The 21,995-nt window shown below is 43.8% G+C and overlaps 1 pseudogene; it reads right to left on the bottom strand.

Moving 5' to 3' along the window:
* Positions 1-618: 618 nt before the first annotated feature.
* On the bottom strand, positions 619-19,720 carry LOC144828108 (uncharacterized; annotated as a pseudogene).
* Between the last annotated feature and the right edge of the window lie 2,275 nt (positions 19,721-21,995).

Here is a 21,995-nt window from a genome sequence, read left to right as displayed (position 1 = left end):
AATTAGGAGGGTGGCTCTACTTCCTAGAAGCAGGGAATGGGTCACTAATCAGGTCAGGCTAAACAGGTTGGGGATATGGTTGATTGTACACATAGGCAATGGCATTGTGCTATTTACAGTCCATAAATGTCCAAGGTGAACAGGGTAAAGTAAAAACGAGGACAGTGATAGCAGATGTTCCCTGGCATGTTGGTGAGCACAGGGCTAAGTAGAAACTGGACATATAACACAGATGCTACCTATAATCGAACACTAACGTCTTTGGGGTATTGTATATATGTTTATTAAGCTTTAATGTTTTTTGCAAAATCATTGTACAACCACTGATGACTTGGTAACAAAACTGTTTATTGATATGCAAATGTAAAGCGCTCTGATACCCCACTCAGGGTCATGTTCGCGCTACATAAAACACCAACTAAATAAATAAACAAATGCTACCAAAGACATTTTCTTGGAAAGATGTACCTCCCCCAGCTTCCTCCTCTGATGTGTGCGGCATCTCCCGTGAGGTAGGTTTAGAAGTTTTGGTAGGTGAGGGAGGCATAGACACATCAGGGGATGAAGATGTGGATGCTGTGCCTGCAGCAGCATTCATCTGTGCCAAAACATGAGGCATCACTGCAGCATGGAGGATCTGCTGGTTTTGCAGCACAGCAACAATGTTGCGGTGGTAGGCAGCCATGTGAGTGTCCTGCATCCGCTCCATAGTCCCCAAGATGTTTCGGATTGCACCCAGCTCTTTGGCCACATTGCTGGTCCCACTTTGGCAAGAAGTTGTTGATGCCCCTGCCTCATGACACCAGAGATGTCAGGCAGGGACTGCTGGAGGCCACGGAGTAGAGAGTAGGTGTCTCTGAGGGCAGTAAAGCTGTCCATATTGGGACAGAGGCACCCACAACGGACACCCTCTAGGGTGACTGCCAGGGTCTCCATCTGATTTGCCAACTCCCGCTGGACTCCTACCCCAGTCCTTTGGAAGGTGATCTGTGGGTCATCGGAGTCCAGGGATGTGGGTGTGGTGGTAGGGAGTGCCTGTTGGTTGTTTGGTGGGGTCTGTGGAGATGTGCTGACCCTCCCTGGGTCCGGAGATGGTGTCCTAATTGAGTCCAGGAGCTCTTGGATAATGTCCTGGTCGATGGTTGGTAGGTTGTCATCATCACCATCATTAGTGATGTCTGGGACAGGGTGCTGGCCAGGAGGAAAGGGTTGATCCTCTGCAATGGAAAGGGTAAATGTGATTGTTGCTGTCTGCTACATGTTGACATGTTTTTAAGCAGTTGATAAACAAAGTGCATGACATAAAACTTTCCGTCATCCTGTGATACATAGGACAACTGTTACACTAGGCTGTGGATGACACTTAGCACTGTATATTAATATTACACGTCAGGTGCTCTGCATTATGATCAGTGTCACTGTGTGCCAACTCTGAGTGGATGGGGACTATTCTAGTACTCACAAATGAACCACCGACGCTCATGCCATTTCATCATCTGCAGAGTTGGGCATCTGGAGGGTGGCAGACATCCCATTTATTTGTTCCACACACTTGTATGTGTCAATTGACCCTTCTGGCTCTTTCAAAGAAGGTCCTGGCAGCTGACTTACTGCCATACAGTGTTGGGGCCATGATCATACGTGGGGTATCCAGTACCTACACCACTTACATCATGTGTGGCTACCTTCAACAAGCTCACATGGCAAGCTATTACAGCGTGACGTGTCATGCAGCACCCCAGATGGTAGTGTTTTGGGGTATGGGGAGATGTACCTACCGAAGGGCCTTTTCAAAATATTTTGACACAACATGGCGCATCAGGCACTTCAGCTTTGCACCCCGGCATCACTGACATACACAGAATAGCACCATCCTCAGAAGCGCTGGCAATGGTGAAGACAGGCAACCACCAACACAGACAACATTGAGTCATGGTGCAATGACCTGCGTTGGTGCACAGTTGAACTTTTTGTGGTCGCGCAAGGGTAGGCACAGGGATGGAACATACTCCAGTGTATTTGGTTCATCCATGCATTTGCAAAAGGATGCATGTTGGCACAACCAATATGGCAATATGGATGCATTTACTCCCTGTCTCTTTTCACTTTAACTATGGCCCATGTTCCAAGTGTGTAGGTAGGTTACATTCATTCCTTCACCCAGTCCTTTCTGTGTTTAGGAGAGGTGTTCAGGTGGGCCCAGTCATGGCAGCTGACACATGTGTAGTCTGAGCATGCATGGCATGAGAGCTGTGTGCCATGTAGTTAGCTCTAAGTGAGTTTGAAAGTGACAATGTCCACAACCCATGTGTAAGTACTGGCCATAGACCACAGATCCCCCATCTCTCAGTTGTGTAGTTGTTCTAGTGAGATACCATTTGTATGCTATGAATTACCAGCTTTTATTGATGTTTATTGGCCTAGGTGTAATAGAGGGGCATCATTCATAGACATATGTTATTGTGCTGCACAGCACAAGAAAGTATTTTGCTGACCCAAACTGTGTGAATAAGGAAGTGCAGGGTTGCACTGTGTGTAGAACAGTAGAGCACACCCTTATGCTGTGTAGGACTTATAAAGGTGACTATTGATCTATAGTGTAAGGATTCCTGCATTGATGCACATCTGCTATATGTGTCCCAGCACATGCAGTTACTACAAGAAAGCACCGTATCTTGTCAACAATGCACATGGCTGCTCTTACTATGTGTGTTAGTATAGACCAACTGTGACACTTGCAACACTGCCCTATTCAAACCTTTGACCAAAACACACATGAGTCTTCAACTGATGTTATTTCTACACATAGATTACTCAGGTGGCTACCGTTTAACCTGCACACAGTGTGGGAGAGCGCTGAGACATAGATACCTGGACTGGACAACATTGTGTATTTCCCCCCCATGTCCCTTATTGGTACTTACCCTGTTGCTAATGTAGTTGGTCATAGTCAGCACTGTCCTGTCCCGGTACTCCAACCACCGACTACTCACAGATGACTGCGGACACCTGCTCCTCCAAGGGATCAGGCTACTCCTGTGGTGCTGGAAATACCACCTCTGGTCTGCAATGCTGCCTGTTGATTGGTTGCTAGTTTCTGCTTAGTTTTGCGCTTGCCATTGTGCCAGCACTTCTTGCAGTCGGTCACTGTCTTCTTGACTTCTGCGATGCAGTTCACTTTGTTCACTATGGATTGCCATATAGACTTTTTGATCCCCAATGACCCTTTGATGCTGACAAAGAGCTGGTGTAGATGCTCTGTCACTTCCGCAACCAGGATTTCATTCTCCTCCTAACTGAACCTGCAGTTCCTCTTCTTCTTCCCCTTGGAATCTGGCTAGTCATCCTGGCTGTTGGTGAGGTTGCGGAAGTTGTTGTCCTGTGCTGTACTGGTACGTGGCTGCTCCATTCAGTTTTATTTCCCTCCAAAGTGGCATTTTGTGTGGGTTTTTTATACGCTTGATGCAGACTTGTAATGCTCGGTTGGCTAGCGCTATCGTTTTACTGCTAATTGGCCGACCGTCACTTTTTTCATGTTATCGTTATTTTTGTTATTACTTGATGCTCGCGTTTGTGTCATATTTTTCGGCATGTAGCGCCGTATTGTAAATACATGACAATCCACTGTGTGAAAACAGCGGAGCGCAATTTCTTGTAAATATGCCTCTGAGAGTTTAAAATCTCTAAATGTGCTGAATTCCACCCACACAAGACCGTGCCTTGAAGGAAACTATGAATATTATTTGTAAATTCTACCGCAGGCCGTACAAATGTAATGTTGACTTGTCTTGATGCTAGAGGGATTGTAAACTTTGATGTGACCATTTTGTATATTTACAGATAATGATTTGAGTTTCCGTATTTATATATTGCCTGGTTATTCCAATTCTCCACAGCATGTCACCATGTGCAGGGTTGTGGCTAAAACACCACAATCATACTCTGTACTCCATGTGACCTCACGCTGTCTGCAACTTCAAATACAACTGCTGAGAAAAGGTATGAACAGTAAGCATTTGTGGCCAAATCACACCACCAATCACATTTGTTTTCAAAGCTCAACTGTGTTAGTCCACTTACCACAAACAGATTAAAAGCAAAAAGCCCTTTTGAATAACATTTACTGCATTCTCTGCTACTTTGCCTTATTTTTAGGACTTGTATTTTGTCATTATTTGCAGTGTTTGCCTCTAGTTGTGGAAGTAAACAATGTGTTGTAAGTCTGAAGAAACTTCACACAGACTCAGGATAAGTTGAAGGTGCGTTTATTCCAGTCATCCACTCTCTCTGGAATCAAGATCAACGTGAACATTCTAAGCTGAGCTCCCGGGCATACCAACAGGTAAGGAGGGAAGGGGGGTGGGGAGGGGGTGCGAGAGGAAGGAATGTACCAGTAGGAAGAAGGAGAAAAATACAACACAATGCTTTCATTGTGACTACTAAGTAGCAGTCGGAATAAATACTGTGACAAAGCAAATGTAAGCTTCCTAAGAGATTAACGTAAATAATGTTCCTCATTAACCCTATTTGTGTAGCCATTGGTCGTGGTTGGGTGCACTATCTCCCCAGTGCATCTGCCAGCCATTGGCCGGGGTCCTTCATATTTGTTTTTACACCAGACTACTCAGGAAGAGTTCCTAAGCAGCCTGATTGTTTTTCCGGGCAATAACGATCAGCCTGCAGGGTTTGCTGACGTAATTACAGGAAAGTGAAAGTAAAACATGCTGATGGGCTCGTTTTACTCTCAGTGTATCAGTGCTCGGGGGCATATCTCAGCCCCCGAGCACTGGTTCCTTTGAGGGAGGTATTGTTGGAACGTGGCGGAGACTCTCCTGTTTCCAATGCTACCTCTGCCCAGTGGATAACTACTTAAGGATCGCCATAGGAGAGCGATCTCCAAGGAGGGATCCACTCCATTAGCAAGCAAGGATGAGGGAAGTAGCCACCTAGGCAAGGGCTTGTGCTCGACCAGCACATCAAATTGTCCCAGTTCTTCTGCCTTCCCTGGCGATCGAATGGGGGAAATTACTTTGATCTGCCCCCTGGGGGCAGAGTGCCCACTAGACACCAGGAAAAGATGTTTGTTTTTTGAAATATAGTGGTGGGGGCTGCTCGCCTTTGCCCAACTCCTCTGTGGCAGAAAGCCCACCAAACGCAACGGAAAGCATTTTTATTTTTACATATAAGGGTAGGAGCTGCCCACCATGGGTATGACCATGCCACCAACCTAATTAAATGAAGAAACGTCTCTCTCTGCCCCCGTGGATGGCATATGAGTGAAATTACTTCCAATCTGCCCCCCCCCCCAGGGGTAGAAAGCCCACTAGACACCAGGGATTTTTTAAAAGAAATCTTGGGTTGGGGGATGCTGACCATGGGCATGGGCATGGCTATGCCCCAAACCAGAGCAGACAGCCTTTCTGCTCCCCGAAGGCAGTTCTGGGGGTGATTAACCAGGGGGCTGAAAGCCCACTAGACTTGAAGATGTATTCTGGTAATATTTTTAGGAGGTGAGCCATGGGTCTTTTCTCCCCCACCCTGGGGCCCAATAGACTTTCTGTCCCTCCTAGTGTATTGATAACGTATTCACCGCCCACCCCCAGGGAGAAGAAAGCTCACTAGACACCAGGGATGTCAAAATGGCACCAAAAGAAACAAAAGTATGCAGCGGCCTACCCTGGCATTGGGCCATAACCCTGCTCCAGTCGGGTCAATAGTGTCTTTCTGCCTCATTGGGGGCATATGGGAGGATTGTCCAAATTGGAGAGGTTGCCCCAAACTTGCCCCCAGGGGTGAAAAATCCACCTGACACATAGGATTTTGCCTTTGGGGCAAAATAAAGTACTGTGGCTGTTGCACTCTGGCACTGGCCAAACCACCACCCCAAAAGGGACAAATCAGTCTACTTTCCCCTCCTGGGGCAGACAGTAGGTGTGCCCCAATTTGCTCCGGGGGAGGGCAGCCCACTGTATGCAGAGCTTAATCTGAAAAAAGGTAAGTGCCAGGGCCCTTCTCAGGAGGCCACGGCATCTTGCACCATCCATTTTCCTTGCCAGCTCTGTCAATGACAGTGCTAACACACCTACTAACCACCACCCTCCTATATGTGTGACAATTCAGACTATTCTAACCACCCAAAAGTATAAGAATGGTGTCGGTGGCAGGAAATATTATTTTATAATATGTATTGAATGATTAAACAACTGTTGTTGTGCTCTCTTCAAAATTAGACAACAGCACCACCATGTGGCAAACTGTCATTAGATCCAGTGCTGTGAACTAAAAGCACCGGAAACCACCAGTTTAAATTAAGAGCTGACTGTATGGCAGGAATATATATTTGTTAATAAAAAAATGTGGTGGATCCGGCCTATTCTATGATGAGGCCTACATTCACCCCTAAGGCCTCAACAGTCTTTCTGCTCCTCTGGGGACTAAAGCATCCCATCCCAATGGCAAGCACGAGGACACTAGGTTATTTTGGATGTTGTTTTTAAATATGGGGCAGGAGGGTGTGGCTGACTCCCAAAATGGTGAATGGCTGCACCTTTTGAGGTGGGGAGGCTAGCACCTGGAAAAACCTACCAGACCCAGGTGGTTCTGACAACTACACATCCAGGGGAATCCTGGGTGGTGTGTTTTGCATGGGTCCCACAATATTTTCTTACCTGCATTACTCTGCAAGCCATATTTCCATCACATTTCTATGAAGAAAACGTCTGTAATCTGCAGGAAGCCACAATCTTTCTACCACACAGCATTCCCCCAAGTCTCCCAAAAACAATTGGTACCTTACTTGTGTGGAACGACTAAGAGACCTTGACACAAAAGGCCCTATAGCACTAAGTGGAGAGATCAACAATAGGGGTAGCTGTGGGATTTTGAGCTGTGTTCAGCTATCACCAATGGAAACCGTCCAACCACAAACACATTTTTGAAACCTAGACAATAAGGGAATTCCAGGTTGGTGTGCCTTGCATGGATTCCATGAGGTTTTCTTTCCCACAATGCCCTGCAAACCAACAACGTTGCGTGAAGTCATGCCTTTTCCTTATATTTCATGAGGGAAACTTTTTGAATATGCAGGAATCCACAAACTTCTATCACCCAGCATTGTCCTATTCGTAGTGATGAAAGAGCTGTCCCACTTGTGTGGTTGGGCCTAGTGCCTGCAACAGGAATGGATCAAACTGGGTCAACTGGAGTACCCTGGAAAGGGCCTCAAAGTAGGTTGAGAGCAGAGAAAATCGGAAAAAGGGGCTACCTCTTTCAAAAATGCCAAAACTGTGGTAAACAAATAATTTTTTTATTCAACTCTGCATGTTCTTGAAAGCAGGAAGATGGTGACTTTAGCACAATAAACCATTTCTAGAGTCAGTTTTTATGAGAAAAAAATGCCCAGGATGTTGGAAAAAAAGAACGCAATGTTGGAGTGGGTAACGTATGTGGAAACAAAGTTATGGAGCCCTAAGATCAAGCCACCCCAAGTAGCCAAAAAAGGGCTTAGCACTGGGGAGGGGGCGGGGATTAAAGGCTCAGCAGTTAAGGAGTTAACCCCATCTTAGATTTATATGGGATGTGTTTTTGAATAGTATCAACATATTTTTAAGAGGGAAACTTGAGAGTTCCTTATAGTTAACTCCTGCCTGCAAAGGTATAAGTACATTCTGTTGCCTCATTCAGGAGTTTTCGTTTAATTATTTAGTTCACAGTTCTACATAACACGGCATGACCATGAGGTATCAGCGCATTTAACATCTAACATATAATCGGAGAGGACCTCTCTTACAAAGAGAAACTGCAGAAAGTCTATTCCATCATAATGGGTTTTCTGGGAGCTGGGTGTAGATGTTTAAGCTGTCTTCGATCAGACTTGTAGCCTACACACTCCTAATGACTTCAGAAGAGCAGCATGGTGTCCATCACAAATGTGTCCTACAGATGGGTCCTATCTTTCTTTGCACAGAGTTCTCCTACCTCCCTCTCAACTAGGTCTGTCCCTGGTCTGTGTCTTGGAGAAAGTGTGCCTTCACAGATTTTCTTTCCAGCCTGTTTCTAGCATCTAATATCATAGCTTGAATGAATCAATGAGAAAATGGGAAAATTAGAGGATGCAGCATATTCACATGACCGTCTAGGTTCTAGTCTAGTGCTAACAACAGCAGCATGTGGTAGGAATATTCCCTCAAGAGGACTGCTCTTCTCTGACAAGTATTCCCATAGAACACACACTGATGAAGATTACATCGCGTCTGTTATTTTGCATGTCATTACAATGCAAGCGTTACAACGCATGCGTTGTAACGACGCATGACCATCACAACGCAATTTTTTAGAATGCATCGGCCTTTAGAGCGCATGCCTGTACAACAAAGTTCGTTGTAAAGGCATGAATAGAAAAGGGATATGCTTTTCAAATGTAAGTATTAGGTAAGTATGGTTTTTGGGGTGTTATGGATAATTTTAGGGTTTAGGGTGGGTATGGGTTTTGGGGTGGCAAGGGTACTTTTAGGGTTTAGGGTGGGTAGCGGTGGCAAGGGTAGTTTTAGGGTGTAGGGTGGGTATGGGTTTTCGAATGGCAAAGGTAATTTAGGATTTAGATGGGTATGGGTTTAGGAGTGGCATGCATAATTTTAGGGGTTATGTGGGTATGGGTTTAGGGGTGGCATGGGTAATTTTATGTTTTAGGGTGGGTAGGGGTTTTCGGGTGACATGGATAATTTTAGGGTTTAGGGTCGGTATGGTTTTTGGGATGGCATGGGTAATTTTAGGGTTGAGGGCAGGTATGGGTTTTGGGGTGGCATGGCTAATTTTAGGGTCTAGGGTGGCTATGGGATTTGGGGTGGCATGGGTAATTTTAGGGTGGCTATGGGTTTTGGGGTGGCAAGGGTAATTTTAGGGTTTAGGGTGGTTATGGGTTTAGGGGGGGCAAGGGACATTTTTGTGTTTATGGTGGCTATGGGTTTTGGGGTGGCAAGGGTAATTTTAGGGTCTAGGGTGGCTATGGGTTTTGGGGTGGCATGGGTCATTTTAGGGTGTAGGGTTTGTAGGGGTTTTGGGGTGGCAAAGGTAATTTTAGGGTTAAGCGTGGGTAGGAGTTTTTGGGGTGGCAAGTGTAATTTTAGGGTTTAGGCTTGCTATGGGTTTTGGGGTGGCAAGGGTAATTTTAGGGTTTAGGGTGGGTACCGGTTTTGGGGTGGCATGGGTAATTTTAAGGTGTAGGGTTGGTGTGGGTTTTAGGGTGGCAGGGGTAATTTTAGGATTTAGGGTGGGTATAGGTTTTGGGGTGGCAAGGGTAATTTTAGGGTTTAGGGTGGCTATGGGTTTTGGAGAGGCATGTGTAATTTTAGGGTTTAGGGTGGGTAGGGGTTTTAGGGTGGCATGGGTAATTTTGGGCTTTAGGGTGGGTAGCGGTTTTTGGGGGGCAAGGGTAATTTTAGGTTTTAGGGTGGGTACGGGTTTTGGGGTGGCATGGTAACTTCAGGGTTTAGGGTAGCTATGGGTTTTGGGGTGGCATGGGCAATTTCGGGGTTTAGGGTGGCAATGGGTTTTGGGGTGGCATGGGTAATTTTAGGGTTTAGGGTGGCTATGGTTTTTGGGTTGTTATGGGTAATTTTAGGGTTTAGGGTGGGTATGGGTTTTGGGGTGGCATGGGTATTTTTAGGGTTTTGGGTGGATATGGGTTTTGGGGTGGCAAGGGTACTTTTATGGTGTATGGTGGGTAGGGGTGGCAAGGGTAGTTTTAGGGTGTAGGGTGGGTATGGGTTTTCGAATGGCAAAGGTAATTTAGGATTTAGGTGGGTATGGGTTTAGGGGTGGCATGCGTAATTTTAGGGTTTATATGGGTATGGGTTTAGGGGGCATGGGAAATTTTAGGTTTTAGGGTGGGTAGGGGTTTTCGGGTGACGGATAATTTTAGGGTTTAGGGTCGGTATGGGTTTTGGGATGGTATGGGTAATTTTAGGGTCTAGGGTGGCTATGGGCTTTGGGGTGGCATGGGTCATTGTAGAGTTTAGGGTGGGTACGGGTTTTGGGGGGGCATGGGCAATTTCAGGGTTTAGGGTGGCTATGGGTTTTGGGTTGGCATGGGTAATTTTAGGGTTTAGGGTGGCTTTGGGTTTTGGGGTGGCAAGGGTAATTTTAGGGTCTAGGGTGGTTATGGGTTTTGGGGTGGAAAAGGTAATTTTAGGGTTTAGGGTGGATATGGGTTTTGGGGTGGCAAGGGACATTTTTGTGTTTAGGGTGGGTATGGGTTTTGGGGTGGCAAGGGTAATTTTAGGGTCTAGGGTGGCTATGGGTTTTGGGGTGGCATGGTCAATTTTAGGGTTAAGGGTGGGTAGGAGTTTTGGGATGGCAAGTGTAATTTTAGGGTTTAGGCTTGCTATGGGTTTTGGGGTGGCAAGGGTAATTTTAGGGTTTAGGGTGGGTATGGGTTTTGGGGTGGCATGGGTAATTTTAAGGTTTAGGGTGGGTAGGAGTTTTGGGATGGCAAGTGTAATTTTAGGGTTTAGGCTTGCTATGGGTTTTGGGGTGGCAAGGGTAATTTTAGGGTTTAGGGTGGGTATGGGTTTTGGGGTGGCATGGGTAATTTTAAGGTTTAGGGTGGGTATGGGTTTCAGGGTGGCAGGGGTAATTTTTGGATTTAGGGTGGGTATAGGTTTTGGGGTGGCAAGGGTAATTTTAGGGTTTAGGGTGGCTATGGGTTTTGGAGAGGCACGTGTAATTTTAGGGTTTAGGGTGAGTAGGGGTTTTAGGGTGTCATGGGTAATTTTGGGCTTCAGGGTGGGTAGTGGTTTTGGGGTGGCAAGGGTAATTTTAGCGTTTGGGGTGGGTATGGGTTTTGGGGTGGCAAGGGTAATTTTAGGGTCTAGGGTGGCTATGGGTTTTGGGGTGGCATGGTCAATTTTAGGGTTAAGGGTGGGTAGGAGTTTTGGGATGGCAAGTGTAATTTTAGGGTTTAGGCTTGCTATGGGTTTTGGGGTGGCAAGGGTAATTTTAGGGTTTAGGGTGGGTATGGGTTTTGGGGTGGCATGGGTAATTTTAAGGTTTAGGGTGGGTATGGGTTTCAGGGTGGCAGGGGTAATTTTTGGATTTAGGGTGGGTATAGGTTTTGGGGTGGCAAGGGTAATTTTAGGGTTTAGGGTGGCTATGGGTTTTGGAGAGGCACGTGTAATTTTAGGGTTTAGGGTGAGTAGGGGTTTTAGGGTGTCATGGGTAATTTTGGGCTTCAGGGTGGGTAGTGGTTTTGGGGTGGCAAGGGTAATTTTAGCGTTTGGGGTGGGTAGGGGTTTTGGGGTGGCAAGGGTAATGTTAGGGTTTAAAGTGGGTATGGGTTTAGGGGTGGCATGGGTCATTTTAGATTTTAGTGTGGGTACGAGTTTTGGGGTGGCATGGGTAACTTCAGGGTTTAGGGTGGCTATGGGTTTTGGGGTGGCATGGGTAATTTTAGGGTTTAGGGTGGCTATGGGTTTTAGGGTGGCAAGAGTAATTTTAGGGTTTAGGGTGGCTATGGCACTTGGGGTGGGAAGGTGTGTTTGTTGTTTATTGCATGATTACTTAAAATCATTACAAATTACATAAAAACTGTTTCACTATAAAAACCATGGTATCACATAAAAAAGAATTTAAGTCTAAGTATTAAATGCAAGATAGTATGCCTGAAAAGCAAATGTATTTCTATGTACAAGTACCATAATATAAATCATTATCACCTCCCGCAAGCTGTCTCTTATTTGGTGGTACGCGAACAGTGGAATTGGATAAAAAGCTGCTGATTTACAACCAGCCATACAGTTAAAGGGCTGACATGTCTAGGAAAATAGAGCATTTAAAGGGCTTAGTGCTAAATAGCCTGGAATGTTCAAACCGCCTCAAACCAGGTTTTTCAGCCAGCATTCTTGTTTGCTAGGTCTGCTTGTCGGAGGAATTTCCTGATTTGTGTAAAATATTTTACGCCCCGGCAAGACAGAATAATTGATGAGCCCTCCATCCATCTGATCACGGCTTGTCTGCATGTACGAATATTTAACTCATTAAAAATCAGTTTTAAAAAGGATTTCCTTAAGTCCTTAACAGCTGGGCATACACAGAACAAATGGGTTAGTGTTTCGTTAGGATAACCACATAAACTACAGTTCCCCTCTTTCTACAATAACCTCTGAGCACTCATATCGAAAACCAGTCTGTAAATAAAAGAGAATGTTCCAGGCAAGAGTCACTTGTCTCAAATCACAAACTTGTGATAGAAATGTCCATAAATCAAAATAGATGAATATTCCTTGTTGTTTATTTTCTTGCTTCAATATTCAGAATGATGATACAACAGCCAAATGATGGTACAACAGCCAACACGAGTTTCGTCGTGTACAATATAACACACTGACTTCTTCAGGGCTGAAACCAAATAAACATTACCCACAATTATTACACGAGTAACGTATGGCCAAATTTAAAAGGAAAGGGAATGCCTGCCACCTTCCTGTTAATATAAGAGCCCGCTTAGTGTGTAGTTTTAAGGAAAAGAAATAAAAAGTAAAGCCACTCCATTTGCAGTTCTCTCCAGAGTTTTGTGAGTCAAGTAAAAGTCCCACTACCAAGAGTAAAGAAGAGTGAGGTGGTAATCATAGTGAAACCTATATTGATATTCACCTATATATTCACGGTTTCTTAAACACTTGGATTCATATTTAAGTCAAATAAATTGTATTTCTGTAAAAAGAAACCTTATATCAGCATTCATCTTTTGAATAACTACGTAAGCAAATAAGTCATCGAAATAATCGGTCAATAAGGTCCTCCTTAGTGTTCAAACAATAAGTTAGACCACTGGAATTTTACCTCTATTTGTTCACTTTATCAAGGATCAGTAACACATCTCTTCTGATTCTTCCAATATTTAGTACCCCATAAATCTGAAATGAAACTAAATATCACTTATAACAGTCTCTCATAATCAATATATATATTTCGTTTTATTCCTCACAAGGACACTTACCCAGTAAAAGGTGGTGCTAGAGATCGCGGGTCACCCGACCAATAATTTCGCCACTTCCGGCTTCGGGCCCATATATACTTCAAATCACCAGATACATTGATCGGATGACGTCACAATCTACTACCAATAATTGTGGGATTCCTTTCGATTATTTCTAGTGTACCCGACTTACCATTCACCGTTATGGGTACCTATGACCACAATGGATATGGGAGCTAGCTGTAAAAGGAAAGGCAACAAAAATATACACTTCAATAAATGACTTTACTTTCATAAAATGACCACGGACAACTAGAAGTTTTATAAAGTTTTATCTAAAGTTCAATCAGTGTGAAAATCCAACTTATATTTGAGCAGATAGTCAGTAAGCAAGATAACAAAACATTTGGATTCGAGAGAAATGCGACTGGGAACCTGCTAAGCTAGTAGACTAATCATGAAAGAGTGAACACGGGTGATGAAGAAATAACTTGGGCAAGTATCATTTATGCTAGGAATTGGGAAAACTTTAGAAATCTAAACAGTTCGGTTAACGTGGAAAAATAGGACACGCTATAATTTCAGAAAATCTCTTCATTCAGTTTAGTGAGAAAATTTTTAGAACACATCAACAGATTATAAACTGCAATGGAGGAAAAATGATTTGTAAAAGGAAGGGTAACATAGGAACACGCTATGAAAATAAATGCATACGTTTCATGAGATGCAATGAGTTGCGGAAAGCATGGAAAACTTATCATATGCAAAGATATGTCTTTATTGAAGCAAAGACAGAAAAATAGAAAGGTGCAGTTTCAAGAGATTCAGAGCGATATTTACCTAGACTGGTGTGAAAAACCAAACCCTGGCCACGGGTCAGTTAAGGACAGGAAACCCTCAAGGAAGGATACCCCTCAATGGACAGCAGGTGCAGAATGGACACCCAGGACAGGACAGGAAACCCTCAGATTAGGATCAGGACAGGACCACCAGGACACGACCAGCACCCGCAGTTCGGAAGCAACGCCTGCGCTCCACCCTCTCTGCAGCTATCAGTTAGGACCCCGATTGGGTCAACGAACTCCCAGCAAAGTGCTCCGCCAGCACTTTTAAGGTTTAGTAAAACCTTAGTCTATGGTCAAATTCGGACAGAGTGCTCCGCAGCGCTCTGTATCTTCAAGTCACCTATTGAGTGCGTTGGGTCAGTGACAGGTCAGCTATTCAGACAAGTCGGACAATTTCCCTAGGTGAACCTAGGCTAGATATACTGTTTTGGGACAGGGTACCACCCCCCAATGTTGCAAAGTGTCAGAATCCCCAAATTTCGATTGGTCCTAAGGTAGGATTTGGTTAACACACCAATCAGAACAGACTATTACAAGCCCTACTTAGCATCCTAGGGTGCCGCCTAGCAAGATTGGGGTTCCCACGAGAAGTCGCAGAGAATACAATGGAAAGAATACAATTTGATACAATAGAATACAATCATGATGCTCTTGCTGGGTGAAGGTGCACGTTCCCATGCTGGCTCTGGCATCAACCTTCTTTGGCTTGGTTTCAATGCCACCGCACCATCGAGTGATTCTGCGCAGAAATACCCTCCAAGATGGACTCCCCAGCCCCATCACCCCTCAGTGTCGAGGATACATGAAAAGTAAGCGAAAACAAATTAATACATAGAAATAAATGAATGTATTACATGTCGTGACTTTGTACTTCAGATTTATCATCAAAAAAAATATACTATGCAATTAGACATTAGTAATATATACACTGACACTAGAGCAACTGCACGAGCATCACCTCGTTATCACGAAAGCTGCGTATTACGCATGCGCCCCCTTTCCCTCCAGAACTACCTCTACGTAGAGTCACGTGAGTGTGACTAACGCATGCGCAAAAGCGAAAAGGCAAGCAGCGGCCATTTTAGACACAGGGGTTACTTAATTTAGTAAAACACATAGGCAAGCTTCGCTACCTTTCACGCGTATCCAAAATAAAGATATTAATAATAACGTACGTTTGTTATGAGGTTATGACAAGTCGAGGTTCATGAATCGAGCAAGTCGCGATGCGAAATCTTGCTCTATCAATCCCCTCTTTGATGATATTTACTATCATCACACATAGATGGAACCAGATGCCAACTTTCTTTCACACTTTGTACAACTCTATCTCTTCCAACATTCGATTTAATTTTTCCTTCTTATTTTTGGTAGGGTGAGAATTTTTTACCCTTTTGTAAATCTGATTATTTATTTCCTCCAATTCAAGCTCATCCGCATTCCGTTTCACTCCTCTTGCATTCACCTGATACTTCTTATTATGCCTTCGGCATTTGCAACAGACGAATATGAAAAATAGGATAAGACCTATAATTCCAATTGGCATCAGTACTTTGAACAAAAAGCTTCTACCTAAGTTAGCAAACCAATGACCTACATTTGAGAGACCATCAACTAGTCTCCTCCAGGCACTGTCAACCTCGAGTGGTTTGAGTTCCCTTTCCAAATTAGTAATGTTTTTCACATATCTTTTGAGCTGCACGCTCTTGTCCGGAATGTAAGTGCAACAATGTTGCGCTTTCAACATCCGGCAGACTCCGCCCTCTTTTGCTAATAAGGTGTCAAGAGCAAGTCTGTCCTGCAAAACCATTGATCTGATCGCAACCATTTCGGTATTGACCAGCAGAAATCCATGAGCTGTGTCAGTAGACAGCACATCCACTACTGTGGACAATTTGCAAATTCTGTGAGTGTTCAGAACCATTCCCACTCCAGGTATCAGTGCACTAAAAATACTACCCATTATTTCACCTACACTTTCTCTTTTACTACGCACTAAGCCATTAGTGTTTTCATTGCTTCCAGCAATTTCATTCACATGGTATATTTTCGGGAAGACAATGCCAAAGTAGCAGCTTCCATACCAGTGATCCGGCAATTTGAAATAAGCCTTGTCTCCACATATATAATAAATTCCAGGAAACACAGGCTCTGACCCATTTTTGAATCCCCAACCTCCAATTACCTTGTAATTGTGCTCACATTGACTGGAACCAAAGAAAATGTTATTATAATAATCAGTCTTCTCGCGGTGAAGACAGAGTTTCCCTTTCTTTTCGAAATCCAGCAACAGAGCAGGTCCCGCCCCACCAGTTGAGGTGCTTTCCATGTTCTCAGCCCATTTAGGGGTCTTCTGCCCTTTGTCATTTGCCTTTCTTTGGAAACTCTCCCTTCTCTTCTCTGCCATGTTTAAAAATATTTTCTCTTGTTCATGCAATGAACAGGTCAGGTTGTCTCTATGTGCTTCAGCTATGTCTATATTGCCTATAGTCAAAAAGTAGTCTCCCATATAGCGTATTACGTCACTTTTTATATGTACAGGATTCAGATTTCCACGAATGGGAAGTTCAGAAAAGATTACGTCATTGTTAGAGTAATAGTACTGTAACGGTCCTCTTTTGTAAAATAAGCTTGCTAAAATACTACAGGAAATTCCATATGTCAGGGGCAAGTGATGGTATGTCACGCCTTCAGCTACAGAGGTAGGTAGCTTCATGCAGACATAGCAATCCTCTATCTCCATAGTCTCTACATAATGTACTAACAAGTTTGCGAAAACATGTGAGTGTGTCTGATTCCTAACTCCGTGGTAATGTAGTCCTTCCTCATCTGATGCATCTAAGTCTCGTTTTGTTTGTTTGAGTGCTTTCTCACATCTTTCTACACTTCGTGTTGTCAGTTCTTCAGGGTCAGAAATCTGAGTAGGGTCAATATTAGTATTTTTACTAACCATAAAGGGAATGAAAACTGTTAGTCCTATCCAAACTAATATAACTATAACTATACTACATACACATACTTTGCAGCATGTTTTGCAACCACTGCAACTAGGTCTTCCATTCGTTCTTGACTCAGACATTTTGGCTCAGAAGAAATTTCTTAACCGCTCTTTGTAAGTTTACACAGGCAGCTTACTCTGTGCAACCTCAGGTGAGCTCGTCTTCCTCTTCTTCGGAGTACTCAGCAACCGGTTCTCCGTCACTTTCGTCAGTGATATCAAGTTCCTCAAAATTTTCCAAGATTAAGTAGGTCCAACCCGGGTCTTGATATTTTTCGTTTTGTCTTTTTATTCGCTCACTCCTTCTCTTTAAGCTATCTTCAGGTATTTCTGCAATTCGGGGACTTCTTCTTAGATCTGCAAGTTTCTCTTGGACTGTTTTTATTCTTAATTTCAGTCTCTTAACATACCTTGGCTCAATGTGTTTCTTTTTCTTTAGTCTTTTTGCTGGCACTGTGATTGTGCTTTCTTCTTTTTTTTTTTTTTTTTTCTATTTTTCTATTTTTTATTTTCCAATTAAACACAGTGTACAGACAGTGCAACACAATTTCCTATATAATTAGCAGACATTGAAAATAACTGAGCATTGAACATAACATTGGAAAAGAACATTACAGCACTTCATCTTGATCCAATACAACCTAATAAATCACCCAGTACATACATAAACAATCCTAAAAAAATAAAGAAAAAAAAATAAAGAAAAAAAAATAAATAAAAAAAAATAAAAAAAAAAAGGTTTATAAAGACAATCAAAATTGCTACTATAATTAATACGCATTACAGTACTTCAAACCATGCACAGTCCTACTGAAGTTACCCAAAACAGTATCATCTTATCATGTCCCGAATCCAGCCCGGCACCTACTAATAGGATCCCATATTCTTAACCCCAATTGCCTTCCTCTCTTACCTTTCCTTGCGTATATAGCTTTTTCCAAATTATACACTGCCAATAAATTAGCAAGCCATACTTGCATACCAGGTGGGTTCTTATCCAACCATGCCCTTGCTATACAGAGTCTATATACAGCCATGGCAACAAATATGAAGTCTCTCTCCAGAAAGGTATCATCCACGACTATTCCCAATAATATCTGGGCAGGTTTAAGGGTGATTTTCATATCTAGGGATGATTAAAAAAATCTCTCTATGTCTTTAATTAAGGAATGAAGCTGAGGACATAGGGCAAACATATGTACTATGTCAGGGTCTAGTGAATTACAGCGTGGGCACGAGATCCCCGTAGTGCCGCCCCACTTCGCTATTCTGGCTGGAGTGTGATAGAGTAAGTACAGAGTTTTGTATTGTTGTGACTGCAATGGCGCAGAACAAAGTATTGTTCTTCCTAAGTCCAGTGCCTCCTGAAACCATCCAACTTCCCCATCCAATTTCTCTGACCACTTACAACCATACTTATCCCTATCATCCTGCTTTAATTCTACAAGGCTTGCATAAAAGCTACGTATTGAGCGATCTCCCCCTAGCCTAATCTTCTCCATAATATCCACTCTATTAAACCCGGTCCGTCCACCTAGCTTCGTCCCCAGAAAACTCCTTATCTGGAGGAATTTAAAAAAATCCCGTCTATCTAATCCGAACCTCTCCATTAACTCTGTAACCTGTAGAAAGCCCCCTAGATTCATCACATCCCCTACCTGAACCACTCCTTTCGCTGCCCAACCCTCCATTGTCCTGTCCCCGAAAATTTCAGATGGAAAATACCTATTTTTCAGCAACCTTGTATACCAGTTAAACCTCCCTATACCCACTTTCTTCATAAGAGCAGTCCAAATCTTAATTCCAGCTTCCAATGTCTTGAATCTAGTTCTTTTATAGTAACCAAACTCTGTACAGTATAAAAAACAATTTTCCACCTCCTCCCCCAAGACTGCTGCATAAACCCTATCAGAGCTGTCCGTCGTTCTCTGATCAAGCCCTGCCCCTCCAATCAGCCCTTGAAGGTATTGAGTCGCGGCTGCCAAATAATATAGCCTGAAGTCAGGTGCTCCCCACCCACCTCTCTCTCTAGGAAGGGTCATGAACCTATATGCTCTACGGGTCTTGCCCTGCGCCCATATAAATCTATTAAGGATAGCTTCCAGAGTATTAAACCATTGTCCCTCGAAATAAAGGGGTATTGCCCTAAACAAATATAAAAACTTGGGCAACATTAACATTTTAATAACATTCGTACACCCCACCAAAGAAAGATGTAGGTTGTTCAATCGTTCCAAATCCAGTTTTACCGTACTCATCAAGGGGGTCATATTCCTCTGTACCACAGTACCAAGATCCGCTGAGATTATCACCCCCAAATATACCGCCGACTCCGTGACCCTTTGATCCGTACATCCCACAACATGTTGATTGCAGACTATTTGGGTTTTAGCACTATTTAGACTATAGCCCGAAACCTGTCCGAAATTAAGAGCCTCAGCTTCAACCTCTCTAATAGCTCCCTCTGGGTTAGATGTCAACACAGCCACATCGTCTGCGTAAGCCAAGATTTTAGCCACGCAGCCCTTCAATCTCATTGGGGGGATCGCCTGATTACATTCCAACCTACGCAAAAAGGATCTAAGTATAATGCGAAAAGGAGAGGAGATGAGGGGCAGCCTTGTCTAGTTCCTCTTTCTATCTTCACTGCCGCTGAGTGTCCTCTGTTGACCCTAATTCTGGCGATAGGGTTCTTATATAATGTTTGCAGGGCTTTAATAAACCGCTCCCCTATGCCACCCCATCTTAAAGTTTGCCATAAATATTCCCAGGAGACCCTATCAAAAGCTTTCTCAGCATCCAAAAACAATGCCGCCATAGGGTCTCCCAGGATGCCAGCAGCGTCGAACATTGTAATCACCTGCCTTGTATGCACTGTAGTACCTTTACCTGGTATAAACCCATGCTGTGAGCAAACTACCAAATTCTCGACAACCCCTGCTAATCTCTTAGCCAGCATTTTCGAATAGACTTTAGTGTCCGCATTCATCAGCGTGATCGGTCTGTAAGACCCAGGTTGAATTGGGGGTTTCCCTTTTTTTTAAATCACCATAATATCAGCTCCGCCCCATGAGTCAGGTACTGCCTCTCCAATTTGAGCTAACTTCATAACCCCAAACATATCAGGCCCCAGAACACTAAAGAAAGTTTTATAAAATTCCACCGGGATCTGATCCGGGCCCGCAGCCTTTCCGGAAGAGAGAGTACCCAATGCCATTGATAATTCCTCCATCTGAAAGGGTAGTTCCAGTTCCTCCTTATGTTCCTCCACCATACGAGGCGGGATAATGCCACTTAAATAGCTTTCAATCTTTTCTACCTCTCTTAGACTACCCTCCTGGTATAACTGCGCATAAAATCGCCTGAACACCTCCCTCACCCCTTCTGTATTTTGGATATTAACCCCCTGTTCGTCCCTAATTTCCATGATATCCGCAGCTGCCAATCTCTGCCTAGTGCGGACAGCTAGCAAATGTCCCACTCTCTCACTGAGCTCATATGCTCCTTCTTTCTTAATTAAGTAGTTGTCTGCTGCTTTTTTAGCTATATGTTCTATTGCTGAGGCTTTTAATGAAACGATTTTAAGTAGATATTGTTCCAATAAGAGCTGTTCTTCTATAGCTACTCCCAATTCCTCTTCTGCTTTCAGTAATTCACTATTTATCCTCTTAATTCTGTCTTTTTCCTTCTTCTGAGATGAAAGTACGAAGCTTAGGGTCTCTCCCCTAACCCCTGCCTTAAAGGCATCCCAAACCACTCCTGATGGTGCCGTACCTCTGTTAATGTCCCAGAATCCCTTAATCCAACCCTCCATATACCTCCTATACCCCTCATCCCTCAGAAGTGCTCTTTCAAATGTCCATTGTGCTTCCTTCCTCCCCCCTTGGCCTATCTTAATAGTTAAGATAACAGGGCTATGATCCGACACCACTCGCGGTTGTTTTTCAATCTGTGCCCCCCCGATCAAGGATCCCGAGATCAGAAAATAGTCTAGCCTAACAAGCACTCTATGGGGAGCTGAATAGAATGTGCTGGGGTCTTTATTTGGGAGAATCTTAATCCATGGATCAGTCAGTGAGTTATGTGCAACTAGCCCTGCAATAGCCCTATATGTTTTCTTCTTCCTACCTCCGTAATGACCGCCTGCCTGTAAAAATGAACTCGAGGGATCATGTATGTTTAAATCCCCACAAAGTACGATTGGTTCTGACCAGTGTGCTAGCTCTGCGTCCAAGTAATGAAAAACCTCAGGATCGTCTTCCGTTGACCCGTAGACTGTTGCAAGGGTAAATTTATCACCTTTAAAACTTAACTCCACAATCACCCAACGACCCCACTGATCCTCCTTCTTCCTTATTACCACCACGTCCCTACTTCTGCCTAAAACTGCTACCCCCCTATTTCTAGACCCTTGTTTAGAATTAGCCAGAACCATGAACCCTAGCTGCCACAAAAGGTAATTCTTAGATGCCTCCACGTGTGTTTCTTGCAGACATACTAAATCTAGTCTCAGCAATCTCAAAAGTGCAGCCACTCTTAGCCTTTTAGCAGAGTCGTTCAGACCACAAACATTTATAGTGGCAATTCTACAGCTCATTTAAGGGATATCATACTTTTCCCGGGGACTATAAGACCATACATAAGCAGCTGCTTCAAATTCTTACTATTCTTACTAATGTGCTGAAATACCCGAATAAAGTGTGTGTTACACTGTCCACCTCTGTGTTGTACTAAACATTGTGCCCATTTTCCTCTACTTTTTTTATTTTCCCTCAGCCCCCTTAACCCTCCCTGTCCCCCCTTCCCCTCCCTTCCTGACCCACCCCCCTCCCCCCCTTTACAGGCAAATAGGTCCGTAAGACCTCTGTGTGATCGCTGCAGATCGTGGCTGTCGCTAGCCACCCCCTAACCCCCCCACAACCCCCCTCTACTCCCCTGTTTTTTCCCCCCACATGGCTAACCTCCCCTTTCCCATTTTTATTTTCTTTCTTAGTTACATTGCTCTGTGCTTCTTTTTGGTGTATAAGCCATTAACATACTTTTGAGAGCTTCAACCATTCTTCTGCTGTTTAAGCTCTTCCAAAAACTGCTGAGCCTTAACCTCCGACCAAAACATTAGCACCTTCCCTCTTACGACCACCTTCAGTCTAGCTGGAAATAACAGATACGCCTCAGCACC

Source organism: Lissotriton helveticus, chromosome 4_1, assembly GCF_964261635.1.
Source record: "Lissotriton helveticus chromosome 4_1, aLisHel1.1, whole genome shotgun sequence".
Taxonomy (NCBI): Eukaryota; Metazoa; Chordata; class Amphibia; order Caudata; family Salamandridae; genus Lissotriton; species Lissotriton helveticus.
Note: the sequence above shows the minus strand (reverse complement) of the source record. Positions and strands in the feature narration are given on the sequence as shown.